Below are 16,407 nucleotides of genomic sequence, written 5' to 3'. Positions count from 1 at the left end.
GGATCAAACCTGTGTCTCCTGGGTCTCCTGCATTGCAGGCGGATTCTTTGCCACTACACCACGTGGGAAGCCCAAACCCACCTGTATATTTGTAAAATAGGTTTCCAACTATAGGACCCAACTGTTTACAGTCTTTTGACTCCTGTGCAAAAAGTTCTGATTTTGCACTGAAAGAATGGTTGTTTTACAGCCTTTCTTGGGAAATGAAGAAAATTAAATCAGTTGGGCCTCCTGGGAAAGATCCGAGACAAAGGATGGGCTGCAAGGCTCTGGTTTCCACACTCACCACTTTGATTTGGATTCGATGCGACAACTGAACGGTTGTGGACACAGTCGTGCTCCGTGTGGAGCCAGACCTTGAGAAACAGGAAACTGCAGGAAGAGCCCCTCTTGGAGGAGCTGGGTCTGGGACACTCAAGGGTGGGCCTTGGACAGACGGGTCTCTCTGATGTTGACTGCATTGTGTTTGCCAAGCACTTTTTGTCAATGGATAAAAGACACTGATTGGGTTGCACAGAAATATTAAAGACAAGATATACTTGCTATTTAAATTTTTAACAGGCTTGCAAAGAAATATTTCTGTCAGGGTAAACAAAGCAGAAGTAGACCGCCTTCTCATCTAGCTTCCCCTAGGACCCATCCCCTGTCACCTAACCAAGTTACTACTATAAATGTAATCTCTGTTACTGTAATATCCTAGGGAATTTTTAACACTTTGGCTTTCCTTTGTGCGTGTGCGTGTGTGTGTTTGTTGTTGTTCTTCACTGTGCTTTGGTTTAAATCATTATACGGTCAATATATTCCTATGATACTGTGTCTCTTCATAATACTATCTTGTATTCACTATGTCTTGTATTCACTTGTTCAAATGTGGTTCATTAGTTTCTTCAATCAACAATATTTATTGACTGTCTGCTATAAACATTGAACTGAGCTAGGAAATAAAAATCAAAGTTAAGCCAAGGTTTGATATCTGGAGCTGAGATTGTGGACGTGGGCAAATGGAGGACACACACATGCACACACATAGATAATCATCATATATCTTAAACACGTGTTACGGAAATGTCATAAATGATCTACACGGGCTGTAGGTGGAGTGATAGTGGAGGATGCATGTGATTACCTTTGGAAGGATAAATGAGCATTCAAATATTTCAAGCAGGAAATTCTACTTGGATGAAACAACTTGAAATAAAAAGGGCAAGAGTATACAGAAGTCCTTAAGAGTTTAGAGAAACAGGAAGAAATCTGACATGACCAAAGGTACTGTCCATGAATGTGTACATTTGAGCGGTAAAGGATTTAAAGAGTTGGTGAGAGATGGGACTCTAAAGTAGATGAATCTTAACCAGAAATCTGAAAGCCACACTAAAATTCAGTCTTGGTCCTGAGGTCACTGGGAGCCTGGGAAGGTGTTTGAGTAAGAGCATAGTATGATCAGATCTGTGTTTTATTAACTTGGCTAGGGTAACAGGGTGGAGGGTGATGGGCGTGAAGGTGGGGCTGGAGATAGAGGAAATAGGAGTTTATTGTATTTGTCAAGATGAGATGATTTGGGTCTAAGTTTACCAGTGGAGTGAGACTCTCTCCAGGCAAGAATACTGGAGTGGGTTGCCATTCCCTTCTCCAGGGGATCTTCCCAACCCAGGGATCGAACCCAAGTTTCCTGCATTTCAGGCAAATTCTTTACCCTCTGAGCCACCAGGAAATCCCACATTCACTGGGAGAAGACACACAGGAACAGAAACAGGAAGACTCTGGTTCCGGTTGGGAAAGGCAAGTGTCAGTTTCCTGGACAGTGTTCAGGTGCGCGGTGCTATTAGACAGAAAGAAATAACTGCTCCCTCCTCTCCACATTATTGTCTACAATTCTGGGTCTCAGCAGCTTTCCCAGTTATTGGAGAAAAGCAAGTAAAGTTTCACCGAAATCAGTTCCTCTTGAGAAAAATCATTCACCTCAACTCGAGGGTCCGTCCTCTGGCCATGGAGTGTGGCAGTGACATCCTTTATCAGGGACGACGACCATGGACTTGAAGAGAACTGTAGACATGGCCTTGAAAGCTCAAGAGTCTGGGACTCAGAGGGGCAGATGGAGCCTCCGGTGTCCTCTGGGGACCTCTCCATCATGCGACACTCATTCCTAGCTGCTGAATTCTCCTAATCTAGCCGGTAAGTGGCATGGTCTCTGGGAGTAAATGGCTGCTCTGCTGGTGAGGGAGTTGGGAGCGGCCACACCTACACGGAGAAGGGAGAAATCACTGGGTTTGCCTCTGTTTTCTCAACTTTTCTGGCTTCATCCCATTTGGCCTGAGAAGAATGGCATGCAGGAAGCTGATGCCTCCCTGCAGCCAGAGAGAGGGGACACGGCAGGTGTAGGCACTGAGCTCTCGCTGGAACCCCACTTCTGAAAGAACCAGAGCACTGGTCCGCTCCACTCATCTAGGGACCTGCAGGGAACCAAGGCTCTTCTCCGTAGAGGCTCTGGGCTCTCAGCAACACGGACAGTGCAAGGGCCAGCTCTGGGCTGGGAGCAGCCCCCGGCCCAGCCCACCAGCAATGTGCAGAGTGGGAAGGCTCAGCCTGTCCCCACAGGGCCCTGCGCTTGATCCAGCGCCCTGTGCCCCGCCAGTGTGATCAGCATGTCCTTCCCCACTGGAGACTCAGGTTTATCACTTGCAATGCTGGATCCAAGTGTTGACACCTAGGGACCAGGGTCAGGAGTCCCTGAAGAGGTGCTCAGCTCATGAGGATGTGAACCACAGTTAAGGCGCGGTGCGCCCCCTCCCTGACTTTACTTCACTCTGAAAGATGAACGGGAACTCCCTTGATGCCTTGGGGTGCGACCCGGGAGCCGACCTACAAACCTAAGATTGCAATTCCGAGCTCCAGATAAAGCGCTGGCTGAAATGGCTGGCCTAACCAAATCAGATAAGACTCATCACTAAACTCTGGAGGGGAGCTGAGGGCGTCGGGGTTTGAAACTACCTCTGGGAGGCCCTTTGCTTTTGAATTCCCATGGTGGAAAGGCCTTATTAGCTCTGCTATTCTTCAGCTGGGCTTAAAATACACAGCCCCGGAATGGATCCTTTGATAACAGAAACTGCTGGGACACAGGAACTGACAAGGCCGCCAAGTGCGGACCGTCCTGGAAAACAGCAGGAGTGCCAGGTCAGGCCTGTTTCGGTGGGTTGTGCTTCTAATGCTGTGCTTTTGAATAACCTTTCTCAGAAAAGACAGATTCCAAGCTAACTAAAACTTTCATGTAAAACTACTTTTCACATGGCTTACGCTGCAACCTGTACTGTTATGCTAACATCCTGTTTATGAAATGTATGAAACGTACATCTTTATATGAAATGTACATTTTATATGTGATCAAATTAAATGGTGACGAGCTGAACTTCCTATCTGCAGAATAAAATAAATCAGTGTTTCATTTTTTCCCCTGTAGAAGACTCGTTCTGAATCCCTGACTGGTTGTGGCTGAATGAGACCCAAGGAAGGGTGCACGCTGGCATTCTGAGAGAAATGGCCAAAACTTCCTTTGAACCATCTCGCCTGGGGCTAGGCTGAAACACACTGGAAACTTCAGAAGCTTTTTCCCTGAAATTCCAAAACAGGAATTCTAACTGTGACTCTTCTGAGGGGAGGCTGCAAACAGAATGTGCTCGCTAAACAACCAGAAGTGGGTTTGAATCCAGTTTTGCCATTGTATCCTCTGTGCATCTCTGCTGTCTGCCCACCTGTGAAGCAGGGGTGACAGCTGTGTGTCTGAGACTCGCTCCGTAGCATAGAAAACATCCAGGTGTGCAGAGCTTCTCCGAGGGCAGGCCCAGAAGGGAGCTCAGTCCTGTGGTCACCCGTGTCTCACTCCCCAGACGGAACCTTCCCGGTTGATTTCCCAGGTCCTGCCTGGGTGTTGAATCACCCATCAGATGCCTCCACTCTGGTGCCGTGTCAGGACGCAGTGCCCAGCCTAGGAGCCAGGGGTGGGGCGGGCGCTGCCCTGGAGCTGGCCGGGGCCCAAGCCGTCGGCCAGCAGGGCCAACCGCCCCCTGGCTAGCTGACTGCTGGACAGTTCATCTGACTCTGAAAACACAGGATGAACTGGCTTGTCTGGAAAGGAAAAGAAACAAGACCGCTTCTGTCCTCAGCCCCCGAATCCGCCTGTCATAATATTTAGGGCCAATACGGAAAAATGTGGAAACGATAAACACAGCGGAAAGAGATGCTGTGGAAAAGAACGGGATGTTTTCGGAAACTTGACCTTCTAGTCCCAAGTGAAAGGCGGTGAAGGTGTTGGAGCTTTGACTTGAAGTGAGGAAATCTAGGGCCAGGGTCGGGGTTACCTACCTAGGTGCATGTTTTCTCAAGCACGTTTGTGGTTGAAAAAAGGAGAAATGATGGGACTTAGAAACTGGCTCCTGAAAAACACTAGGGTAGAGTGAATTCCCCCAATCCTTCTAAGAATTCAGTCAATATGCCAGCTGTGTGGAAATACGTGGAAAATGACGAGTAAAAATGTTCAGATGCTTGTGGGCTACATTCCAGCTTCCTTGTGCGAGTTTCTGAAATGTGTGTGTGTGTGTGTGTGTGTGTGTGTGTGTGTGTAGTGTTACACAAGTACATAATGATATATCAGGTGCTGTTATGACCATTATTAACTAATGTGAAAAACACTTTAAGGATGCTATGTTTTTGACAAAGCCGGTTATAATATTTACCTTCCATCTATGTATCTAAAGTGAAACAAGGACATCTCCTTAATTCTCACAGTTCAAATTAAAAAAAAAAAAAAAAACGAAGAGAGAGTGCAGTCCTTGTGAATTACTATTGTGACCAGTAGGTCTTCTATTTGGTGGATTGTAAAACCTTCCCACACAGACCCGGGTCCTTGAACTCTCTCTTATCAGTGAATTGCTAGAAACAGCCGTTTCCATAGTAATCCTGAATATGTGCCAGAATTCTGGTTTTAAAATGAATATTGCTGCAGCGGCCAATTTTCAACCGCAAATACACTGTCCACTTTACAGTTATAAGGGCGGGGGGAACAGGGGACCGAGAGGCCGAAAGAGGGGCCTGGGCAGTGTCCAGGCCCAGGGAGTGGACCACCCAGCAGGGCTCCCGTCACCTCGTAAAAGGCTCAGGACTGGGGAGGGTGGCGGCCATACGGTGGGGGGACCCCCTCCAGGCAGCCCCCAGCCACCGGCTCCAGGGGACTCTCAGGGGCACCTGAGCTGAAGCCCAGGGGCATCTTCTCCTTGGCGCCCCCATCTTCATCTGCTGCTTCTCCCAGAAAACACACAGGCTCTCAGAGGAATCAATAGAGTCTTCCAAACCAATTCTCACCAAGTAATTACAGTCCCTCACACCTCCACATCCCTCCCAGGGATGGGGCAGGGCAGCCTCTCGACAGCCTGGGACGGGCACACGGAGCTACATGAGGGGGTTCAGGGCACCACTGTCCTGGGGGAGCTGCCCTGGGGAACTTCAGACGTGATTTCCACATCAGGCCCTGTCGAAGGCGCTGGAACAGCTCCTGTGGAAGCTTGGTGCGGGCCCATGCCTGGCAGTGCTTTCCAGGTGGCGTCAGTGGTAAAGAGCATGCCTGCCGATGCAGGAGACGGGAGAGACGCAGGCTCAGTCCCTGAGTCAGGAAGATCCCCTGGAGGAGGGCACGGCAACCCACTCCAGCATGCTTGTCTGGAATATCCCATGGGCAGAGGAGCCTGGCGGGCTGCCGTCCACAGGGTCGCACAGAGTCGGCTGCGATGGAGCGTCTAAGCACAGCACGCCTTAAGCTGAGAGCGGAGGGGTGCTGAGACAGTGGTCCTAAAGGGACACGGTTATTCCTGCCTTCAGCAAACGGTCCTTGAACACATCCTCTGAGTGAGCCCAGCGGCACCTGGGGTTTGGTGGGGAGCCTCCAGGCCCCGCCCCATCCCTCCAGGGGTGGGTCTGGAATCCTCCTGATGTCCCACAGGCTCATTCCGATGAGGACGCCAGATTTCCAGCAGAAGGACTGATGCAGCTAGGAGGCTGGAGACCTTTACTTTCATAGTTCTCTCTCCTTGACTAGGTGGTCTCAGTGATAGAATTGTTTTCCTTGGAACGCAAGGCCTTGTGAGTAAAACTTCTCTCTCTCTTTGCCTCATACAAGAACCAAATCCCAGTGGCCCCAACTCGGGTTTCATGATGTTGCCGCAAACTTGCTGCGTGCAGACAATCGCGGCCCTTTCTCTGGTTGGGGAAAAGGGTCACCAGATGCTGTAGGCAAGGAAACGTCTAGCTGGTAGGTGGGGATTGTCGCTTCCTGTCGCCTTCGCTGGTCGCCCTTGTTGACTGCTGCCAGCTTCACTCTCCCTGGCACGTTGTGCCCCGTGACACCTACACAGGTCAGGGGTGTCCACCCTCCAAGTGTGGAAGCTCCATCAAGGGGCAGCCCCATCCTTCTGCCTCCCTGGCACCTGAACTGACTTGGGTCCCCCCAGGGACCCCATGGCGAGCACCACTGGGCAGAAGGGCTTGCCCAGTACACAGAGCTTCCCTCCCGGGATTCCTGCAGGAGGACATTCTCAGCCTGCATCCCGTGGAGGACAAGGCAGCCACTCTCTGATTCTGCTGAAGGGTGGGTGCACCTCGGAGGGGCTGCGGGCAGACCCGAGGGGGCAGATTGGGAACCACGTGGTCAAGGGGTGAAGGGGCCGTGAAGACACTTGCTGACTCTTCCTTTCTGCGGAATCAACCACAAACAACTTGTCTGCTTCCAGCTTCTCCTGTCCCTGGAGCCCAGACAGGAATGTCATTAGGCAGAGCAACTAAGTCCAGGCACCACAACTACTGAGCTGTGCTCTGGAGTCTGTGTTCCATGAGGAGAGCGGCCACTGCAATGAGACGCCCTCACACCACGAGGAAAAGTAGCCTCCGCTCCTTGTGGCTGGAGGAAGCCCACGTGCAAAATGGCGAAGACCCAGCCCAGCCAAAAATGAATAAATCAATGTTTTTTATAAACCTCTTTTTTAAAAATTTGCTTTCATTTCCTGGTCAAGGCCATCACCAGCTGCAGCCTCACTAGCACCTTGCTCTGCGGCAAAGTGACCTTCTTGACCAGCCCTTTTTTGAATAGGAACCTCCTCCCCGACCCCTTCTGCAGACCCCTCCTCTATTCAGAGCACCCTTGGGCTTGGCTGCCCTCTGCATTGCCCCTGAGGACCCTTCAGGGTCCCCCTCCTGGGGTCTGTGTCTCTGTCAGCAGAGCCTGGGGCTTTAGCAGCGTTGAGAAGACCTGCAACCTCGCCTGCCCGGCATGACCTGCCCCGCGCACTTGAACATGCTGCTCTGATCAAGAAGGGTTGGGCCCCCCTCCACCCCTCCCCTCCGAACTGCAAGGATGGGAATCCGTTTCCTCTGGAACTTTCCAACATGCAAAGTGCAGTGCTTCGCACAGAGTGACAGATCAATCATTCCCGACTCACCCACTTGTAGTGCTCATGGCTCTATTTAACACGTTGATTGCATCCTTTGCAGTGGTGGGGAGAGTTCTCTACAGCGCGGAGCTCGGCTGGTGGGGACCTTCATGCACGCAGCTGCTTGTGCGCTCATTCACGCACTCCTGTGTGGATACTGAACGCTTTCACCGTCGCAGGCGGTTCACGGGGTCCTGGACACACAGAACCCAAAGGTGCGGGCGCCGTCTTGCTAGAGCGGACCGTGGAGTGGTGGTACCGGGTGGGGCGGCCACACGGACCACTGCAGTTCCCGTGAGGGGGCCTCTGGTAGAGGCCGGCACCAAGGAAAGGGAAAGGGGGGGAGAAGGTTGACTTCCTGACATCTCCCAGTTTTCTTAAGGGGAGCTGCGAGGAGACGAGGTAAGGAAAGGCGCCGGAAGCTGAAGGAAAGAGAGATTGTTCGAGAGAGGGAGAGCAGGTGCCAGCCTCTGCTCCAGGAAGCTTCTCTCCCCTCCCTCAGCAAAGCGGAAGCCAGAATCTCAAGAGCAATTTCTGTATATTCTCTGTGGGTTCTTTCCCCGCAGGTCTGACCTACACCTCTTATCAGAATCGCATCAGCCTCACATGCGGGAGTCCTCTACTGACCAGCGTTTTGTAGGACCCAGAAGGACTTAAATTTCTTTCTATCCCTCCTTTTTGCTATGGTCTATAGATTTTTAGAAGGTGACTGATAAGTATGCCAGTTGATTTTACACAGCATTTCAAAAGCAAGAGAATATCCAGCAAACAAGTTAAAAGGGCCTGGGGACTTTTGAGATCAACTGATACTAAAATGACAACAACTAAAGGCAATGGACTGGATCCTGGATCAAAATAAATAAACAAATCTCAAGGACAACTGGGGCCAATTAGAGAACATGGGTAGAATACGAGATGGTCAGTTTCATGAACGCTTCCTAGTAATATGGGCTTCTCAGACGGCACAGTGGTAAAGAATCCACCTGCCAATGCAGGAGACTCAAGAGATTCGGGTTCAACCCCTGTGTCAGGAAGATACGCTGGAGGAAGAAATGGCAGCCCACTCCAGTATTCTTGCCTAAAAAGTTCCATGGACTGAGGAGCCTGGCGGGCTACAGCCCATGGGGTCACAAAGAGTCAGACACGACTGAGCGACAAAGCATTCACATTTAGTATGCAGTTGCAGAAGGAAGTCCTATTTCTTTGGAGACATTTGCCGAAATATTTAGTGGCAAACATAGGGTCACAAAGAGTTGGACATGACTGAAATGACTTAGCATGCAAGCAAAATGTTATAACATCTGCACCCTACATTCTAAAGAAGGACGTATCCTGAGGCAAGAAAGGGAACAAAATACTAAAAAAGCTGCTGTGACTGGGTGAAGGGCATGCATGTGTTCACTGCATTTTTTTTCCCTGATTTTCTTTAACTTTCATTCCCCCCCCCCCAGATCATGGAAAAGTAATATTTTAAAAAACGATGGTTATGGTGAAAGGAATTCCCCTAAACCCCCCGTTTGCAGACCTTGCTTCTTTCACTGTTTGTTCCTCTGCTACTTCAGGTCTTGTTGATTTCTCTCTCTGCTATAATTTTACTGCCCAGTAAATCCTGTTCCCATCAATGGTTTTATCTCCCCTGCCAGACCCTGAGATACTCATGGATCACATCACACACCAGTTTCATCACGGAATTGGCCTTAACCACCCCCTGCCGGAACCTAACACGGTGCCAGGCACATGGTGGGCGTTCATGGTCTTTCTCACCATCTCCTGGCACCGTCCTTCTTGACCTAAAAGCTGTTGTTGTTGTTCAGTCACTAAGTCACATTTGACTCTTTATGACCCCTGGATCGCAGCACACCGGGCTCCCCTGTCCTCCACCATCTCGCAGAGTTTGCTCAGATTTGTGTCCATTGAGTTGGTGATGCTATCTAAAGGCTGTACCTTGGCCATTTCCTCACGCAGATTATGTCCTTCTTACCAACTTTTTTCAGTTGGTGAAAAGCTGCTATTGATTCATTCTCACATTAGGCAGGAAAAGAGAGTGCTGAACCCCCTACATGCTTATGGCTTATCACATGTCCTTTCTTTTTCGGCAGAGGTAATCTAGTTTATGTCACCATATTTATTGCCTGCAAATCAAAACCAGTTGCTAGAGTAATGAAGGTCTATTGGTTTGTGTTGGCTTAATCCATGTCAGGGGGGCTTTAGGGGCGTATAAGGATAATTTGACCAGCAAAAGGAAAGCCATAAAAATGATCAAAAAGCTAACAGATATGCTGAGAACACCAAGCTTATTTTGCTGAGGATTTATGGCCAACTTATCAGAAAACTATTTGGTCCAAGTCGACATTCAAATCGCTCCCTCTGTAATTCAGCAAAGATTCCAGCCTCCGGAAAAAAAAAAAAAAAAAACCAGCCTCTATAATGAGATACCCTGGAAACCCCTAACTTGCAGCACATGGAGTTTAATTTTCAACAGTTGTGAGATGGCAGTAAATTCAGCTTTGGAATAACCAGCTCCACCAATGCCTCAGACCTGCATTAAATTAATAGAGCACAGCGATGAACTGCCACGCCTCCTCTGACATACCCACATCCGCATTTATTCATCAAGTGGGGCTTAAATGTCCGACCTCCCCCAGATGGCACCGGGGCCAGGGCCTGCGGGGTCCCGGCAGAAGTGGGTGCCAAGTCACGGGGTTCTGCCACACGACGTCAGCTGTGCCCCGGGCCCAGCCCTGGAGGCTGTATTTTATTGACCGGACTCAAATTGGCTTCCCCTTGTGTAGGTGATAAAGAGTGGCGTCAAGTCACCCGTGTGAAATACATCACTTTAACTCTGACAGCTTGTCATTGAAGGCCTTGTTTATATAATCTATTGTGCCATTTACTCTATTCTTATTTTAAAAAGCAGACATAGAAATAAAAACCCTACCTTCCAGTGTTTCGTGGACGGATGTCCTGTACCTTCTCTGAAATAATCTCAGAAGTAGCTATTTCTCTTGTCACTGTTGGTTTACATCAACTGATCAGTTTCAGTTTCAGAGTTGGCCTCACAGAAGATGAAAGCTGGATCTCGTGCTTTAATGAGAAGTCTTTGGGGCGTAGCTTCTCCCTTCGAAATCATTTGAGAATTGCTATGTCTGAACAGGCAAGAAGCCTGCCATGCTGAGGCTGGCCAGATGTGAAGCAAGCATTCTTAAATCTGTGAGCTTGTCACCGCTTAAAACACCAGGGTGCCTTACCACCAGCAAAGATAGAAATCTTCATATTGGGAAGGGTGGTTCAAGTAGTATTTAGTTTCAGAACACAGAGTTCTTTCAGAAGTCAAGAGTTCAGATTCCAAATAAGCCTTTTGGTAAAGTTCTATAGGTTTTACTGTGGGCAGAATTAAAACACACACATGAACACAAGAATCTTATGTCTGATGTTGTTAATAGTCTACCTAAATGCCCCCAAATGCATCTGGAGATAATGATCTGTTTACATTAGTATTGAGGCATGGACAGTCTTCCTTCTTGGAGAGACAAAAATAAAGTCTAACAGCATTTAACTCTTAGTCTAAAAACCCTGGCTTCCTCGGTGGCTCAGTGGTAAAGAATCGACCTGTCAATGCAAGAGACCCAAGTTTTATCCCTGAGTTGGGAAGATCCCCTGGAGTAGGGCATGGCAACCCACTCTAGTACCCTTGCCGGGGGAATACCGTGGACAGAGGAACCTGGCGGGCTATAGTCCATGAGGTCACAAACAGTCAGACATGACTGAGCACCTAAACAACAGCTAAAAACCTTGCTGAACTACAGGACCCTATCTCTATGTACTAATATAGTATAGAATTTAAGAGCCCATTATAGAATGAGATCAGACTCTAGCTGTGATGGTTACTTTACATTTTTGGAGCTCTAAGTGTCTGGACACCTGATGCAAAGAGCCAACTCATTGGAAAAGACCCTGATGCTGGGAAAGATTGAAGGCAGGAGAAGGGGGTGGCAGAGCACGAGATGGTTAGATAGCATCACCGACTCAAAGGATATGGGCTTGAGCAAACTTCAGGAGATGGTGAATGACAGGGAAGCCTGGCTTGCTGCAGTCCATGGGGTCACAAAGAGGTGGACACGATTGAGCGACGGAACAACAAGAGCAAAGTGTCTGGACACAGTAATTATGGTGTTCGACTAGCCTGCGCCACCTTTTGAAAGAACAGTCGAGGAGATCCTTGCCTGAGCAGCTCTCTGCCTTCCCTACAGAGGGCTCAAAGGACAGGCCACGCCCTCCCCTCCTGTTGCCACTGACTAATTTCTAGTCATGTCATGAAGGTAGCTCAGTCGTATCCAACTCTTTGCAACCCCGTGGACTGTAGCCTACCATGCTCCTCTGCCATGGGATTTTCCAGGCAAGAATACTGGAGTGGGTTGCCATTTCCTTCTCCAGGAGATCTTCCCAACCCAGGGATCGAACCTGGGTCTCCCGCATTGCAGGCAGACGCTTTACCATCTGAGCCACCAGTGAAGCTCGACTAATTTCTAGTGACGTTTTAATAAAATGGAGATCAGATTCTCTGCTGCCTACCCAGTTCAGAGACCTTTTAAAGAAGAAATAAGATAGCCCAGCTAATTTATTTAATTGCATTCTGGTTCAATAATTAGCTGTTAATATTCCAAGAGTGTAAAGCTTTTCTCTGGATTGTCTTTGCTGATCACTGTATTTTCTCATATTCTATGTCATATTGAAATTTTAATTATTTACATTCATTTTTCCCCCCCTGAAGTTTGGAGTAATTGCCCAAAGAATATCCCCCTTACTAACTGGAATAATCTGAAACATACGGAAATCTTGTTTGCTAAACCCCCAAAGAGACTGAGAACTGAGAATTCGGACTGTAAACTAAGCCTCTTCAGTTTGCTTGCTTCTTTTTCCCAGACCCTAGACTAACACTCCTCTCCCTCCCTGTAAAGGCTATTTCCCTTGAGTCTATAACTTTTCTGTTCCACCACCATTTAGATGACTTGTCCTCAGGGACGTGGCTGTGTTAAGAGCCCCAGGAAGCAAACCGTGATTAGTCGCCAGGCTTGCGAAATCCTCCCCGGTTCTGTTTACGAGCACGGCTGCCAACCCTCCAAAGGCTGGCTCCGCACCCGTGTTCTTTTCAGGGTCACTCTGCCTGCAGAGCGCAGATTAAACACACAGCCTCGGGACTCTCGTTGCTGTGAGGAGAAACATTTACATTCCACTGACAGCGCGGGGTGTAAAAGGAAGCCATCTGCTCTGATTTAACGACTTCAGGAGTCGCTACGACTCCAAGATGAGAAAATGTCACAACATGGCTCACCCTCAGCCCAGGGCTCTTCTGTGAGGCAGATCTGGGCAGGAATCACCTCCGTGTTAGGAGGCATTTTCATCCTGAGAGATTCTCAGAGGTTGGCCCTCTACCCAATGGTTTCATTGTTCTCTTTTATTAATGGTTCTTTGCTACAGTTTTGTAGGGCTCTTTCCCTTGTCTTAGGAACCTGGAATAAATCTATTATTTCTAACATAAAAGGTGACAATTAGGTCATTGATTATTTGTGCATTCCACCGAGGCAATTCACCTGTTTGATATCCAGTCGATTTTCTACAATGAGATCAGCTGCAAAATATTGATACTTCAGAAGGAAAAGGTGGGGTGTGCGTGCTCAGGCACTCAGTCATGTCTGACTCTTTGCGACACTACGGACTGTAGCCAGCCAGGCTCCTCTGTCCATGGGATTCTCCAGAAAGAATACTGGAGTGGGTTGCCATTTCCTTCTCCAGCTAAAAGGTTGTAAACAGGGGAAAAAGGAAAAGTAATTTAAACCTGAGGATTTAATATGTCCCTGGCCTCTGCCATGCCGTCTCAGTTTAATCTTCACGATTGTCTAAGGATACAGAGATCGTTGCTCTTAATTAAAAGATCTTTTAAGCAATTTGTCCCAAGTAATGAATTGCTTAAGCAGCAGATCTGGTATCCAAATCGTCCGGGTTTGTTCACTTACACACAGATGCATCCTGGGTAGAGCACTAGGTAGCTATAACCCTAAGTTTACCCTGAATTTCAACCAAGTTCCCCTTATTCGACATATTTACCCACTGAGAGATGAGTAATAACAGTTATTTTCTGTTCGGATCTCTTGCTATGGACAGCGCTTACGTAATCAGCACTGCTTCTCTGCTTAGCGGTGTGGGTCTAACTGTTTAGGACTTTGCACGACAGAAAAAGCTCCGACAAAAGTAGGCTGATGGGTAGAAGCGTTTTGTCTGCGAGTTCTAGGAAGGTGCCTGGCACACAGCAGCTATCTGGGAGCAAAGCTGTCTCTCTAAACAGTGCCGGCATAGACGCTGAAAAATTCAGCAGAAGAACAAAGAAAGGGACCCCTAATTCACAACTTTCAGTCCTGTGCTTTTAACAGCCCAGCATGTCTACCAAGAAACAAAGCAACGCAGACAAATCTCCCAGGGTTGTTGCTTGTATGAAACAGCCCTGTGCTACCCTCCAGTTTTAACACAATGTTATCAGGCGATGATTAAGAAGGTAGCTGTTTCCTCGCTTTGCAGTGTCAGAAAACAAGGTATCAAGCCAACAACTGCCTTTGGAGGTGCAGCACTCAGATCGCAGCCAGGTATTGCTTCCAAGTGTAAATATTAACAGCGAAGGAGAGGAGGCGATCTCTGGCTCTGGGCTGCCTGAGCTCAGCAGATTAACGTGACACTCCGGCCTGATTTGCTGAGATGCAGATAATTGAGCTTCTTGTTAACGAGTTTCCATGTTTTTTGTTTTTTTTTTTTTTACTCCATCAGCAGGTTCTTGAATCAATGCCTGGATTAGGTTTGACTAACATCAGCACAATTGACTCTGATGGAAACTTTAAAATTTATAGTTAAAAATTGCACGTCCATTTGCTAGTTTCCAAGTAAAAGGAGTTAATCCTTCTGGAAGCATTTATACCTAGTTTCCAGAACATATTATTTCTTCGGCCTCTGCTTGAATGAAGGAGTCCGTGATGTTTTCAGGACACTGGGTAATGCTTAGGGGCAAGCTGAAGGAGGCCTCTCATGTTTCACCCATTGCCAAAGGATTTAAGGTCTTCATGAGTTTGGGTGAATGACAGCGGTTTTCACACTCCTTTCGAGATGCTGGTAAAGAATCTGCTGCAATGCAAAAGACGTGGGTTCAATCCCTGGGTTAGGAAGCTCCCTTGGAGAAGGGCATGGCAACCCACTCCAGTACTCTTGCCTGGAGAATCCTATGGGCAGAGGAGCCTGGCGGGCTACAGTCCACAGTGCCGCAAAGAGTCGGACACAACTGAGTGACTAACATTTCTGAGACACTAAGCTTCAAAACTGTTATATAGGAGCTCTTATTTTCTTGTAGATTTTTAAAAAATGGCCTCAGCACTGTTTACATGAAAACGTGCTTGCATCCTTTTCTCTATATGAAGTACATAAGCATGGCTTACTGTTCCTGCAGTCAATAAATGCCAGTTGATGAGGATGATGATCCCGGAGTCCCTCAGATGCACTTGAGCTGTCTCGCTGCAATGGCACGTTACCACCCATAAAAATCTGGCACAGAATGGGCCCAGATGTGTGTCTCTGCAGCTCCATGGGCTGTAGCCCTCCAGGCTCCTCTGGCCATGGGGCTCTCCAGGCAAGAACACTGGAGCGGGCTCCCATTTCCTCCTCCAGGGGATCTCCCCAACCCACAGATGGAACCAGAGTCTCCTACATCTCCTGTGCTGGCAGGCAGATTCTGTACCGCTGAGCCACCTGGGAAGCTTGTCCTACACTACCATGCACAAAATCAAGGATGACAGCATTAATCAAGTACCAAATGTTATAAAGTCTACCTGCTTTTGTTTATAAGAGCATACTCTGAATTTATGTGGCAAAAATTCTAATCAGCATATTCTTGGCTATGGACTCCTATGGTTCATCACACACTAATGTCTTGGTGTGTGGTTTCAAGATCTATACTTTTCTATATTTAGAAAGCTGTATTCAAACAGAATATAGCATCTTCTTCTTTTCTGTCAACTTCAAAGTTCATAACACACTGTAGTTGCTCAAATTCTTTTTGGCTGAGTCGACAAATTAGATAGCACTGTAAAACAAACGCAGAAGTGAACTTGACAGAGGTGACGGGCAGTGCCTGATCTATCCAGGTGACACTCAGCTTACTTCTCAGGAAGAGAGCATGGCCTGGTTGGTCTGTGCATCAAGACTGACCTCACTCTGAACTCGGAGAACTCAGCAGGAGCTGGTCATTGTGACTGCAATCCATGACCACTGGGATGTGGACAGTTCAGTTCAGTCACTCAGTCACGTCCAACTCTTTGCCACCCATGGACTGCAGCATGCCAGGCTTCCCTGTCCATCACCAACTCCCGCAGCTTGCTCAAAGTTATGTCCATCGAGTTGGTGATGCCATCCAACCATTTCATCCTCTGCTGCTCCTTTCTCCTCCCGCCTTTAATCTCTGCCAGCATCTGGGTCTTTCCCAATGAGTCGGCTCTTTACATCAGGTGGCTAAAGTATCGGAGCTTCAGCTTCAGCATCAGTCCTTCCAATGAAGAGTCAGGGTTGATTTCCTTTAGGGTGGGCTGCTTTCATGAGGACATCAGTGAACAAATCCTGAAAAGGGAACTGGACCAAGGATGGTGTCCTTGTCAAATCTGCTTCAGCCCGCAAGGCCATGTGAGTCAACGCACAGGACCCAGTCAGCTCTTCCCTCCCCCAATATTTTACTTGAACAGGGAGCCACTCAAACGCTTTGCCCTCTGGAAAGGCACATGCCTGTGTGATGCTCACAAATGGCCTCTCAGGCTCCTTACATCCCAAAATGCCTCTGTACAAAGGCGCTCATGGAAGGAGCCCGCCCCCTGCCAGCCAAACAGCCACCGTTACTGTCTCAAGGCAGAAG

The 16,407-nt window shown here is 48.3% G+C and overlaps 1 protein-coding gene across 1 annotated transcript in view; it reads right to left on the bottom strand.

Moving 5' to 3' along the window:
• CRB1 (crumbs 1, cell polarity complex component) overlaps positions 1 to 16,407 on the bottom strand; it is a 213,175-nt gene that overhangs the window by 1,691 nt on the left and 195,077 nt on the right. The window lies entirely within an intron of this gene.

This window comes from Capra hircus, chromosome 16 (assembly GCF_001704415.2).
Source record: "Capra hircus breed San Clemente chromosome 16, ASM170441v1, whole genome shotgun sequence".
Lineage (NCBI taxonomy): Eukaryota > Metazoa > Chordata > Mammalia > Artiodactyla > Bovidae > Capra > Capra hircus.
Note: the sequence above shows the minus strand (reverse complement) of the source record. Positions and strands in the feature narration are given on the sequence as shown.